Here is a 14,655-nt window from a genome sequence, read left to right as displayed (position 1 = left end):
AAGCTCACATTAAGTGCTAATTGCGTTAGGTGCCAATTGCACACAGTGGTGGTGTGAAGAGATGGAAAGGGAAGGGAGAGGCTGAACAACTGGGACAGAGGCCAGGAGAGAAGCAGGCTTATGGCAAACTAGGCCTGCTCAGTATGACAGGCTGATTCTGAGAGCGCCCAGGGACTGAGCAAAGCCTGAGAGAAAGAAGCTGGCACAGGCAGACGTTGAAGTGGATAGCAGTGGCTTAATAAAGGGAGCCCTGACCCAGGGGTGAGTCCCTCAATGTCAACCAGGTGCTGCAGAGAGGTGTGGAAGGTCACCTCCATCATCCCCTTCCCTCAGGTCAGCACTTGTGTTGGCTATGTATGTTGTACACTGGGAGGAAGCACGAGCTCGTCATGCTGAAATGTCCGTGAACCCCTAAAGACCACCAAGGAGCCAAATCTGATGCAGTTGTATTAGGGTCTCTTTAGTCAAGCTTGATCTTGGGCTCATCTCATCGCTGACCCACAGAACAGTTTTGGTGGAGTAAAAGCTCCCAAACAGTCATCAGGACAAGGCTTTTTATAGAAAATGGCAAGTGAGGGATGAGTGTCTCTCGACTGGCCATCATCTAATTGGGATGTTACTGTGGCCTTTAGCATGATTGGCTGGTGCTGGGAGCCAAACTGTAAACTCTTGCTTTTCTCCTGGTTGTTGGTTGTTAGGCAGGGTCCAGCTTGCAACCTGGGGGTCCAGCTTTGCTGGGAGAATAACCTAGAGACTGCTAGGCGCTGGGTTTGTTGGGGAGGGTGACCTGGAGACTCAGGTCTTGTTGGGGGTGGGGGTAGTCTGGAAATTGGAACTAGGTATCGACCTGTTAGTTTACTTGAGTTCAAACCCAAAAATTTGGTCTCTCAAGCTTAGGGGTAAGACCCTCAAGAAGCTAAAAGCCAAGATGGCTGTTGATGTTACTAGTCACAGCTGGGGCAGCCAGTCTTCTCTTCTTTAGGGTTCTATACTCTAGAACACAAAAGAGCTGGTTAGAAATCAGAGACCTACAAGTTCAAAATGGAATTGCTCCCAAGTCCTTTTGCCTGTGAGGTTAGGTTTGGCTGTGACTGGTGGAAAATCCAAACTAACAGTGGTTTCCATTGGACTGTGTGTCTCACTAAGGAGACCTTGTGTTTTGAAAAGAGAAATGACAGTTGATTGGTGGTTAATGGACGGGTGAGTGTTTGCTCTTTTTTTTTCCATTTATTTTTTTATTATTATTTTCTTTATTTACATTTCAAATGCTATCCCGAAAGTTCCCTATACTCCCCCGCCCCTGCTCCCCTACCCACCCACTCCCACTACTTGGCCCAGACCTTCCCTTATGCTGGGTCATATAAAGTTTACAAGACCAAGGGGCCTCTCTTCCCAGTGATGGCCGATTAGGCCATCTTCTGCTACATATGCAGCTAGAGACAGGAGCTCAGGGGGTACTGGTTAGTTCATATTGTTGTTCCACCTACAGGGTTGCAGCCCCCTTCGGGTCCTTGGGTACTTTCTCTAGCTCCTCCATTGGGGACCCTGTGTTCCATCCAATAGCTGGCTGTGAGTGTTTGCTCATTTTTATCAAAGCTCTGTTGAATATGGAATGTAGCTGGAGCATATAAATATGAGTTATTGTGCCACATGTTGTTGATGGCTGATAGAACCCTGAATGTAACCCTGAACCTTTCTCTTGCTTGTATCAAAGAGGCACCAGAAAAGCCTTGATCTAATGCCATTAACATTTACAGGGCTGAAGGAATGAATCTGTTCATCCATCCCATCCCCATCCCATCTCTTGGCCCCATGACTGGCCCATCCTGTGGTTCTCCCCTCTGAGCTTGCAGCCTGCAGACTCCTCTTGCTTGCCCAGTGGCAGAACACCAGCTGTTATTCCCCAAAAGGCACACGTTTGCCTGGAGATGTCTGCTGGGGGCTGTTTGCAGCTATGCTAAATGATTATCTGCTATCCCTTGGGTACTGGTAGCTTTTAATGGTCCAAGCAATACCTTCCTTGTTCAGAGCCCCTTGATCTGGCTGGTACATCCATCTGTCTGTAGTGGGCATAGGGGTTTGTGTGTACCAATTCATGGTTGGATGGTTTCCATGTTACGGACAGATAGCTGAGAGATTACACCTGGGGTGGGAGTGGGCCTGGGCTGGAGGCATGACCAAAGACCCCTGCCTGGACTACTGAAAGCCAGACCCTTCACTTCTAAGTGAAGACAATTCAGCAGTGACTTCTGTGCATCAGAGATAAGCTGTGGTGTTGGGTTGAGGTGTGGTGAGCAACTTTTCCAGAACTGTCCATTTTAGGGAATCCCTTTAGAACTGCCAGCCACTTCATGGCCGTCAGCTTTAGCAGAGTCTGTCGTCTCCATTTAGCTGTTTACTTAGTCTCTCCAGATGCCACCATACCTCCCCAGGTCCTCCCTGGGATTCCTCCCTCCATAAACCCTTTGCAAGTGTGTCAGCTTTCTGTCACACAGACACACTCTTCCAAAGATGTCAACCAAAAGGAACAGGCGCTGGTTCCAACTGAGGGCCTCATGGCTCCTGGCTTTGGGGATCTGTATGAAGCTAAGCTTGTGGTTGGGAAGTCTGCCTACCTCATGACTGCTAGGAAACAAGGAGAGATGGAGATGATCTGGGATCCCCAAGTCTCTTCAAGAGCATATACCCTAGTGAACCCAGTTCCTCCCACTAGGCTCCACCTTTCAAAATTTCCATCGTCTCCCAGGATGCCACAGGCTGGAGACCAAGCCTCTAATACATGGGACAGCTACTCACTTCATGATGGCCAAGAAGCACACGGAGGAAAAAAAAAACCCAGAGCACCACAACTCCCTTGTGGCACATGAACCCACTGACCCCTGGAGACCTTTCACTACTATCCACCCCTTAAAGGTCCCACTCCCTTCCAAGCCTCAACACAGGGCTATTATGACACAGGTACTTGTGCCAGCCCTGCTGCAGGGGAACCCAATGGAGGCATCCACTGAGACCTCCTCCCTTGCCTCTGGGGTGTAGTTCACACTAGGGTGCTTAATCATGGGCAGAGGGTCTTAGCTTTTCAAACAGGATTCTCAGTTAAAGCCAGCTTTTTATTGTTTGAGTTCTATGCCATGTGACTGTGCTTTGTGGGGGCTCTCAGCAGTTGTCCTCACTCCCTAGTGAACAGGCCCAGTGTAAGATCTCTACCCTTCATTGCTGTAGGGTAGGAGTTGGGAGAGGGTAACCTCTTCCATTTGTGCCCTCTGGTCTGGAGTCAAGCCATGTCTCAGGTGGCTGTTGCCAGTTTCTCGAAGATTTTTTTTTCTTCTCTCTGGAGAGACAACATAAGGAGGAAAGAGCCCTGATGGAATCTTGGGGTGACCTTCAGGCCTTGAACTTGTGTAGACTAAGTTTCAGCAGGGAAATAACTCACTGGGTTGTTTGGAAGACCAATGGTGGGGTGGGGGATTGTCCAGACCTGGCAACCAGGAAACTCACTTCTTCATCCATGGTTTCAGTTTTTTCCCTACAAGAAGAGGTGTCTGGGCCAGCACCCCCAAAGGCTCTGTCCTTTTCCATTTTGTGTGGGTTTCACAAGGAAATGGTTTCCTAAGCTTTGTTAACTGTTCAACCTCATTGCTTGCTTCTTAGAAAATTCTCGATGATTAACTAACTGAGCCAATGACACAGTGTATCCTCCCCCAAATTACACTCTGCTTGTCTTCTCTCCCTTCAAGAGCTTTTGCTGGCTCCCAATTAGGTACAAAGGCAAGGCTAAAATGATGCACCCTCCATTTCAGAGGCAGCTTCAGCTCTGGCCCTTTTGTACAGATCATGGTGTGATGGAACTTAGAACCTTGTATGATTTAGGGCCTTTGAAAGTCAGGTTCAAATGCAACATAAAGGGGGAGTTTTGATTCTGAGAGGTACAACCTTGCCCCAGGGCAGAAAATGCCTAGTTATCAGCTGTTAGGTAGCAAGGTCCTTATGTCTATTTTCACTTTAGTCATATATGCTCACTTTGGGAACACTCAGGAGACATATAGAGACAGACAGACAGACAGACAGACAGACAGACAGACAGACAGGGAAGGGGAGGAGAACAATGAGGAAAGAAGAGACTACCAGAGTAGAGGAGAAGAGATGAGAAGGGAGCAGAGGGGAAAGGGATGGGAGCAAAGGGAAGAGTAGGAGAGGGGAGGGGGAAGGGAGGGGAGGAGAGGAGAGTTAGTTACCAGCTTGAAATTCCTATAGCCTCAGCCCAAATGCCTGGAGGAGTTAGGTCAGAACTTGTAAAATGAAATGAAATGAAAACTTGTGAAGTCCTTAGAGGCTTTTGTCAAGTCCTGTTCTGAGCCGTGACAGGGCGCGGGGGTGAGGGAAGGAAGGATTTCCCGGAGGATCCCTGAGAGGAGTGGAGGCAGGTGAGCTAGCCTATAGAGCAGTCATCTCAGGTATCCTTGGAAGGGGAGAGTCTCTACATATCAGCAATGCAGTTGGTGGGGTTAAATGTGGGCTAGCAGCAATGTAGTAACCATTGTTGCGTCCTCTCTAAGAAGAATACTCTATATGCCACAGCTGGGGGGGGGTGGTGGTGAGGGGTGGCATTTGGATAGTTGGATCTGAGCCATGGGGTGCACAGTGTGAGTCCTCCCTGGGCAGAAATGTGTTCAGTGTTGACTGACTGCAGGCTCCTCAGCCCCTCTCCCCTTTGCCCTTGGGTAGCTTCAGAAATCCCTGAGATTGGATGAGATTGAGAGTGTGTGTGGGCTCGGCAGGGGCAAGACTTCTTGAAGCGACACGTGATGTCTTTCTGCTCAGGCAACACTCTCGAAGGGCACAGCTTCCCAATGGACATGGTCATCATGTTACTTACGGGAAGCTTCCCCATTACACGACTGGTGCTTAGCTTTCTCTGGAGTGTGTGATATGGCAGCCTTGTCTACACATGAACATGGATGTGGCTGCTTGAAACTCACTCCTGAGAAGTAGGTCTGTCTGGTCTTTGCATGTCAGTTCAGAAAGCATCCACCTGCTGAGTTGCAGATCCTTCGCATCTAGGGTTCTTGCGTGGCCAGAGAACTTTTTTGGTGGGTCATCTGAGCTCCCCAGAGAGGTATAAAGGACCATGAGGCTCCCTTAGGTCCTCTGGGTCTGTCTTGTTTTATGTACTTGAGTAGGACCCTGCTCAAAGGCTCTGCTAGACCAGGCTCCCATGGGATGTATAGAAGGAAGTCTGTCCCTTTGAAGACTCACTCTTGGTTCCTGAGTGTGGTAGGTCCAACTGCTCAGGAACAGGTAGCGGGGAGTGTAATTTTCTTAGGTGTGAGATAAATTCTTTCCCCATGGGGTTTGGGCTGAAAAATGGAGGAAGAGATGCAAGGCAACTTTGTATGAAATACCATTATCAGAGTCCCACAGACCACCCTGACTGTGGCCACTTAGAGGCTATTCCAGCCCATCAGCTCATGTTCTCTACAGAGCATGTTACAACACAAGGGATCAATAGATGGATTCAAGCTGAGAAATTAAAGGCTGAGAATGGCTTCCATGTAACAGCCTAGGCAGAGAGAATTCCGACTAATGTGCCTTCACTTTTACTTTTTGGGGAAAACACACTGATATGAGATAGATCTTCATCAGATATAGCATCCTGATAAACAGGGCACATGTCCCAAGTGCTTACTTGGTAACTTGCCATAAACTGAACACACTCTTGAACCCACAACTGGAACAAGAAAACTCCCATGGGCCAGTGAAATGGTTCAGCAGGTTAAGGGACTTGCTCACAAGCCTGAGGACTTGAATTCAATCCCTGTGACCCACATGATAGAAGGAGTGAATTGACTGCCTAGAGCTTTCCTCTGACTGTCACATTCATGACGTGGGGCCCATGACACATCTCAGCATCAGGACCTCGGAGGCCCCTGGTGTCTTCTACTCCCTCAGAGATAAGCACCTTCCTTGAATTTGAATACCAAGACATTCTAAGTTACTTTGTTCTGGAATTTTCTATCAAAATAGCCTTGGAGTAGGTATGACTCTATCCTTCCACATAGAGCGTGCATGTGTGTGTGTGTGTGTGTGTGTGTGTGTGTGAGAGAGAGAGAGAGAGAGAGAGAGAGAGAGGAGAGAACTGTATCCAGTCTAGTTCTTGGCCTCAGCACGATGTGTGGATGTGTGTGAACTCTATCCTGCTAATGCAATGCCTCTCACTGAGAAGTGGGGTTCCTTTACCCCCCCCTACACACACACCTCAATTCATTCATTCTCCCTGCTCACTAGTGTGGTGGTCAATTGTTAGTCATAACTTGTTAAACATTCTTGGTGTAGCTTTTGAGCTACAAACCCTCAAATATTCCATGGAGTACATCCTTCAAAGGAGAGTGGCTGGGTCCCAGGGTTTGCTGACATGGAGCATCAGCTCAACCTTTCAAAATAAAAAATAAAAAAAACATTAAGACGTGATTTAGGACTAAGACACATTCCCAACACAGAATATTACAGGAAGTAAGATGAGATACCCATGAACTCACCACAGAGGTTAGACAAATAACATTTTGTCTTATTTTCTTCGTTTCTTCTATATATTTAAAGAGTCCGGATTTCCAAATAAAGCTAAGCTCCTCCACACCCCTAGGGTCAGCATTGACTCAGGACTTGTATATCATTGGATTCTATTTGCTAGGTGTGTGTTTGTAGACACTCATGTGGCCCTGTCTTGAATGCTTTTCATTTTTAAAAGGCTGGAGCATCCTGGCACTAGGGTTGCAGTTTACTTCTTTCTCTTCAACATGGTATGCTTTCAGCAGCATAGCATGGAAATCCTGCCATAGAAGGTCTATTCCTTTAACTGCAGTGACGGACATCTCTTGATACAGATGGAGAAGACAGAGCATGCTGGGATACTTTCGGCAGGTAGGGGAAAAAGGGGTGTACATGTATGTGCATGCCAGGCTGCTCTGATAAACCTGAAATGCCATGGATTTCTTTGAGTCTGCTTGATAGCCCAGGCACATGTGGACTCAGTGAAGTTCACAGTAAAAGGAAGGTTTATCCAAAGGATCCAGGATGCACTCAGGAAGGGGCCTGAGGCCCAGTAACCAAGGTTTGTGGGATCCATTCTAGCCTTATCCTGACACTGCCTCCACTGTCCTGTGTCAGTAATACCCCACATCTATGCCTTTTTCTTGGACAGACAGGCACCTGTGAGCCAGGCTTTTGGCTGTGTGCAGTAGTTGAGGTCCTGGGGGGAACACGGTCAAAGCAGGCTCAGGCTCATTGTCTCCCACAGTTTCACTCAGCACAGCGACCAAACATGGTATGTCCTCTGAGGACAGAGGCAGATGTATACCCGCTCCTCCATTGGTTTCTGTTTACTCCCTGGCCTCTGGTCATGCCAACTCACACGCAGTCTTTTGCTAAGCAGTATGCAGGAGCCTAGAGAATCTGGAAGGACCTATGCCTCCGGCGTGCAGTCTTTGCTAAGAATGCTTCCATAGCTAGTCTCTGTGTGAGTGGGTCGATTTGGCCAGACTTTCAGGCCCCATCACTTCTGCCATGGCTAACTTGTCTGGCGGAGAGAAGCAGGCTGTTACCAATTTTGAACGAGCATAGCTGTACAGTCTTAGGGAATTTCAGCCAGCCATAGCTACGGGGCAAGAAGAAGGTGCCAGTGTCTCAGAGCTTTTTTGCTGCCCTTCCCACCATTGCCTCCAACCCTGGGCACCCTAGTGAGTGCCAAGTATACAGTAAACAAAGCAAACACAAAGCGCCCCCCTTAGGACTGGGGAGATTGCCTAGACAAATTGGTGGGCTCCAAGGTTAGTGAGAGGGCCAGATTCTTGAACTTGAGAGTGATTGAGGAAGACACCTGCCATTTGTCTTCCACAGACACACTGAGACACACACACACACACACACACACACACACACACACCCCAATAAAAATATTGAAAAAAATCCTAAGTCTACAGGTGGGAGGCAGCACAAACTCTGGGGTGTGCTTTACTATCTCAAATCTTTCCTGTGGGATGAGACTGTGGTGTGACTTTGAATTTGTACACCACCCTGGCTTTCTTCAGTTTCCACTTTAGTGAGTGCAACCCTTATTGGCTTCCTCCAGGAACACTTCCTTAATTCCTGAACTCTTGCCTCAGCACTTTTCAGGGGAATGGGGTCCCAGCCTCTAATCATTTGCTTATATCCCTCCGTTCCCTTCCTTCACTGGGGTAAGGGGGGCATGCTGGGGGTCAGGAGCCAACTTGAGATGTGTGAGATCCCTGCCCCTGCCACCCTGTTGGCCCATCTCTTGACCTAGAATTGCTCACTGATGTGGATTTGGAGACAAGGAGACAAGGTCGTGAGGGGCTGCGTGGAAAATGTCCCCAGTAGGGCAGCTGGGGGTGTGAGAAAAATGGCCCTCAGGAGCAGCTCCTACATTTCCGACGTGTCTCTACCTTCTAGGGAGAGCAATGCAAGAACTCATGGGCAGTTTTTAACGTGATGATCAGCCAGCATAGCAAGATTGCTCTTAGTGCTGTAACCATCTAAATGACAAAATAGAGTGGGACAAATGCCAAGAAAACGAAATCTAGTGACCTTCACCATAACTTACTTCTGGGAATGATTTTTTTATTTGTATTTTTCCTCAATAAAAGTTTTAATTAAAAACTATCTGAACCCTGGGGACTTACGATAAATTTGAATGCAAAGCTCCTTGGAGAACATGTCTTGGCAAAATACGTGAAACAGATTATTATTATTTATTATTATTTCCATTCCAAGAAATGGCGAACATTCTTCTGCACTTTTCCTAGTGATTTGTGGCTTCTGCAACTCTGGTCCCTGCTATAGGGACTATGGAGCGATGCCTTTTAGCTTTTAGAGATGCTCTGTGTTTGTGTTAATGGAGGGGAAGCAGGCATGCTCTCTGTGCGGCTGTCTCAGTTCCTCATTTATTACTGCAGTTCTCTGCCTTGCTGGGGCCTCTTCTGTTTGCAACCCAAATCATTCAGACTCCATTGTTTACCCCTGTGGAGGGATCGAGGTTACACCCACAGTAACACAGAGAACGGCAACACTGGAGCTTGGCCTGGAGTCCAGCTCTGACTTTGGGGCTGCCTGCCAAATTATTCTCAGCCCTGGGAATTACCTTCCAGCCCTGGGAACATGGGGCCTCTGTGCTGCCTGCAGAATGATTTATGTGCCTGAGACATCCTTCGTGTCTTTTCCCAGGGCTCTGAATTCAGAGTCCTGATCTACATGGTCAGACTGAGTCTCTGAGCTCTGGGGACACTGAGGCAAAGCATGGGGTGATGAAGAAAGATCAGAGTGGGGCAAGGAGGGAGGAGATGATGGAAAGATATCAAAGAAAAAGAGGAAGAAGAAGGGAAAGAGGAGGATGAAGAAGAGGAAGACAGTTAAAAGAGAAGAGGTGGTGGTGGGGCACAGGCACATACCTTTAATTTCAGCGCTGGGGAGACAGGCTCTGTGAGTCCCAGGCCATCCTGGTTCCAGGACAGACAGGGACACTGGAGAGTTCTCAGAGACCAGACTCTCTGCCTTTACTGCTACATGTGTGCCTCCTCTTTTTCTGCATTCAAGCCTGCCATGTCAGAAGAACTTTCAGACCATCTGAGTGCTTTCAGTCTCTTGGGAAATTGGAAGATGGATAGGGTTCGGGATGCACTTTATTTACTGAGAGACTGTGGGCAGACCCCTGTAGGTGCGATGGCTGCTGAAGATCACCCAGCTCACGGTGTTCTTGCTTTCATGCTCAGAATTGAACTCAGTTTAGCTTTATTTACTTCTTTCCATGTTTTAAAGTTGTGTGTGTGTGTAAGTGTGTGCTGTGCTGTATGTATGCCTGTCTCTGTGTGGGCATCCATATGTATGCATGTGTGGAGGCCAGATGTAGATGCTAAGTATCTTCTTCAACAGTTTTCTACATTATGTATTGAGGCAGAGCTTCACTTGACCCCAGAGTGGTAGCTTTGGGTAGGTAGGGGTGGAATGGGATAACTTATATCCATTTCCAATTGGCTGGGATTACAAGTGAATATCTATTACCTGTCCAGCATTTTGTGGGTGTTGGGACCTGAACCCCAGTCTTCATGCTTGCAAGTGCTTTACCAACTGAACAATTTCCCAGTCTTCCTTCCTTCCTTCCTTCCTTCCTTCCTTCCTTCCTTCCTTCCTTCCTTCCTTCCTTCCTTCCTTCCTTCCTTCCTTCCTTCCTTCCTTCCTTCCTTCCTTCCTTCCTTCCTTCCTTTCTTTCTTTCTCTCTCTCTATCTTTCCTCTTTCTTTCATTCTTTTTTCCTTCCTTTTTTCTTGTTCATTCATTCATTCATTCAACAATTCATTCATTTTTAGTGCTGCTTTCCCTGAAGTGTTCTCTAAGGAGTGCCTGTGTTAGGAAATGTTCCTTGGGCAGGACTGAATCTCTGGATTAAGAGACTCTGGGAATGTCTAGTTCCCTCTCACCTTTTGCATATGCATGGGACATGCCATCTTTAAGGCTTCTTGATGTCTGTCAGTGATGCAACCTTTGACTTTTGCCTTCCTGAACTTTCTCAAATGCAGCAACCAGCACCCTTCCATGGAGGCCACTTAAGGTCTTATCTGAAGAGCCGTTGGTGGAACACAAATGTCTTACTCAAGGAATAGGAGGCTCACGGAAGATGGACAGCTGCATAGAAATGTTCGAAGAATACAGATATCACAGAATGCCAAGGTTTGGTGCCAAGTAACATAGAACTAATTTTCTCACAGAAAGAACTAAGAAAGAATGGCTCACCTACATGGTTAGACAGGCTCCAAACCACTGTCATTAGGCTGGGCCTGTCTCAGCTCAGACTGGTTCTATATAATAGGGCAGGCCAACTTCTTTTCCTGGGCAAAAGTTGGCCCAGGAGCTTCCAGACTTATACTGTCTCTAATGGATCGTGTTAGTCCTCTTTAGGCATTGAGCTTCAGGTAGACTGAGAGGTGCTTGAGCCATGGGTTATAATCTACATTTCCTGATAGTTCTGCTCTATCAGAACTGCTGCTAGGCACTGGGCAGGTCACTAACAAAAAAAATGATTAGATGACTGTTTTCATGGATGAATGAATACAGTGCCTTCTGGGGCTTACCGACAATGTTGTACCTTGGCAGGGCTGAGGTGGAGGCATGTATAGCTAAACCTTGCACCTGAGCATCATATGCTCAAGCAGTATGATAGCCATAGGACTGAGTTCAGTAGAGTTCTCTTCCCAGCCTCTGAACACTGCGCGCCATTAGGACCATTTTCTTCAGGAGAAGATCAAAGCTTTGCGATCTCTAGGCTTGTCAGTGATGACGCTGAGGCGGGTTCAGGAAAGCCTGTTTGCATCCAGATTATTCTGCCAGAAACACTCCATTCCATGTATCCTTTGGGCCTGCCTGTAACTCCCTTGGGGGATGGTCTAAGGAGGGAGAAGAAAGAGGGAAAGATCTTTGTCTATGCAGATGGGAGGCAGTGAGAAGAAGGGCAACACATCTTGAGGGCACAAGAGCTCCTAGCCCCTGATTTCCTTTTATAGACCTGCATAGATGAAACTGGGTCCCTGCTAGCTGCAGAGGGAAAGGGGGCAAAGAGAAACCAAAGAAGTTTCCCGTCTCTTTGTCTCTCTGTGTCTCTGTCTTTATCTCTGTCTGTGTCTGTCTGCCTCTCTCTCTCTCTCTCTCTCTCTCTCTCTCTCTCTCTCTCTCTGTGTGTGTGTGTGTGTGTGTGTATGTATGTGCACATGCACGCTCATGTGCTTGTACCTGTATATTTGTGTATACCATTAAAGTGGCATGGCCATCCGGCCTTCCTGCACGAAGGCATCTGGACTGTCTCTAAATGCCCTCTATTTTCTGTGGATGCCCATGCCACCATGAAATGGTTTGGGCCATTGCTCTCTTGGGCTGCAAGCTGTATATGTTTCCGATCTCATGGCCGTGATGGTGGTTTACAGAAGACTTCCATGCCTCCTGGTTAGCCGAGAAGTTTTCCTGCATCTGTCAGTCATCCCTGAGAATTTTGGGCCTAGCTTAAAAACAATGATCTGGAAAATCCTGTGGATTTGAAATAAAGAGAGCACCACTTCTCCTCCTCCCAAATAATGGGTTGGTCCTAGCTCACTAATTGGTTTTAGTTTTTGTTTTCATCAGTGGTTCATACATCCCAGGCTAGCCTTGAACTCTGCAACTGACAGTGACCTGGAGTATTTAATCCTTCTGTCTCCCTCATCAGCGCTGAGATACAGGTCTGCATTACTGTAGTATTTGGTTTATGCATGGCTGGTGATTAAATCCCAGACTTGCTATGTGTTAGGCAAGTGCTCTACCAACTGACCTACAACGCCAGCTCCTCTTGTTACTTTTTGAATAATCCCTGTAGCAGGTTGTACCACTACTTCCAGTTAGTCTCCCTCTCTCTCTATCCATACCCATTTCCAATTCTCTACTGAGAAGGGTCTATTTCCCTTATCACCACTGCAGGGTTTGACTGTGCAACTTGATGTGGCCTGGAAAGTAGACAAACTTGACAACCTACCCATTAGTTCTCAGCCTACGCTGCAAACATTTCCATTGGCTAGCCTATCCTAGGGTGCCAGTGGGTGTTGGAAAAGTTAGATGTGTGCCGAGGTTTGGGTCCAGTTCATATTAGACCAGCTGAGTTCCAGAAATGCAGCTGACTCTCAGAGCTGGAGCATGGGGACAACGCTAATGGCCATATACTGCTGAATAGTGAGATGGATTTTGTTACTGGGAAGTAGCTGACTTAGACAATTAGTATTTACTATAATCAACTTCTCTGACATTTTGTCTATAGCACATACATTTTGTCTGCAGAGCAATAGTCACTGGAAAGAAGAACAGGGAAAAGAAAAAGAAACAGCACATGGAAATGCTAAACCTACACTTTTCTTTATGAACTTGTTTCTACTAAATGTTCCAGTTGGCCCAGGAATGTTGACTTCATTTCAGAGGCCATGTCAATAACTGGCTCAGGAGCAGGGCCTGTATGCCTGTTATACTTATAGCTGAACTCCTATCCTCCTAGGTTCAGCATCCCATCTTACCACTGAACTGTCTAGGTATGCTTGGGAAATTTACTTTTCTTTGTTAAGCTCTTCAGTTTTCTTACCTGAAAAATGGGTTGTTTTTTTCCCATGGCATCATCCAAGGCTTTAAGTGAAAAAAGTATGTCAAGTGTTTGATGCAGTGCCCAGCCATTGGCAAGAATTCCTGGAACCAGTTAGCTGGTGTTATTTTTCCATATTTGTAAGAGTGGAAGCCCTGAGAGATGCTTTACAGAGATGATTCATCCTCCAGCAAATTTCCATCCATTTTTCACTATTATACCTTTGCTAAAGAAGTCTCTCCAAATCATACTTTTGTGCAGAAAAAAAATTATCTAGTGAGTCATGACCCTCGGATTGTGGTTCTGGTTCTTCCATTAGCTTGCGGAGTGACCTTGAGCAAGGCTTCCTCCATTGTCTGGGTCTCAGGTCCCCTCCATCGTGAGAGATCAGGACTGAACTCATTTCCAAGGACCCTTGACGTTCATCATTTTCTGAAGTTCCTTTGGAAAAGAGCTGGGAGAGTTGAAAGAGCTTTCACAAAGAAACCGATTATGGTTCTGGTATAATAAGGGAAGAAGCTTTTTTTTTTTTTTTTTAAACATGGAATTGAATCACAGAACGTTTGACCTGGAAGAACCTTAGAAAACTTCCGGTCTAGTGATCACCTTACAGAAGAGAAAGTAATATTCTAGCACCACTAAATGGCTCAACCCAAGGGCATTAGTATATTCAAAAAAAAAAAAAAACCGAAAAAACAAAAAACTTGTTGAATACCTTGGACTTGGGGTTCTGATTAGGTAGAGAGTCTTTCTACAGCCACCAGCCCTGGTTGTGTGGGGGGAATGGTGAACATATATACTTTAGCCATACCTGTGCATACAGATGGCTGTGTTGAATGCTAAGGAAGAGCTGAGAGAGCTGCCTCACATAATCTTATGTATGGGAAGAATATGACAAGAGTTAAGTCATCTTCCTTGTAAGCCAGTCAACTCTTCGAACTCACCCAGTCTACAAAATGACTATAAGTTCAGTGCTCTTAGTACCATCCCAGTTAACTGGGAAAGAAGCTGGGGCACAGAGATGTTACCTAACTTGTTTCAGCTTGTACAAGTGGCAAACGGAAAAGCTGAACTGTGAGCTCAAGTCTTATGTGCCCAGAATCTGTGTTCCTCGCCACATTGTCCTGACCCTCTGAGGATATCAACAGAGCTGTCACCCAGGTGATAATTATCCAGAAGAGAACACCAGGATGGAGGGAATGCCATTGAAACTGGAAATGTCCTGGAGGGGAGCATGAGTGACATGTGCCCATGTGGCTGTCCAAAAGGAAGTGCATATGTCAGATAGATAGATAGATAGATAGATAGATAGATAGATAGATAGAGGGAAGGAGGGAGGGAAGGAGGGAGGGAGAGAGAGAGAAGAAAAGAGAGAGCTAAAAGGCAATGATTTATACTATTCAGAGAAGGAGAGATATAGACAGACAGACAGGCAGGCAGGCAGACACACACACACACAAACACACACACACATGAGAGAGAGAGAGAGAGGGAGAGAGA

Source organism: Mus pahari, chromosome X (assembly GCF_900095145.1).
Source record: "Mus pahari chromosome X, PAHARI_EIJ_v1.1, whole genome shotgun sequence".
Taxonomy (NCBI): domain Eukaryota; kingdom Metazoa; phylum Chordata; class Mammalia; order Rodentia; family Muridae; genus Mus; species Mus pahari.
The sequence above is the reverse complement of the archived record's forward strand: the minus strand, read 5'-3'. Positions refer to the sequence as shown.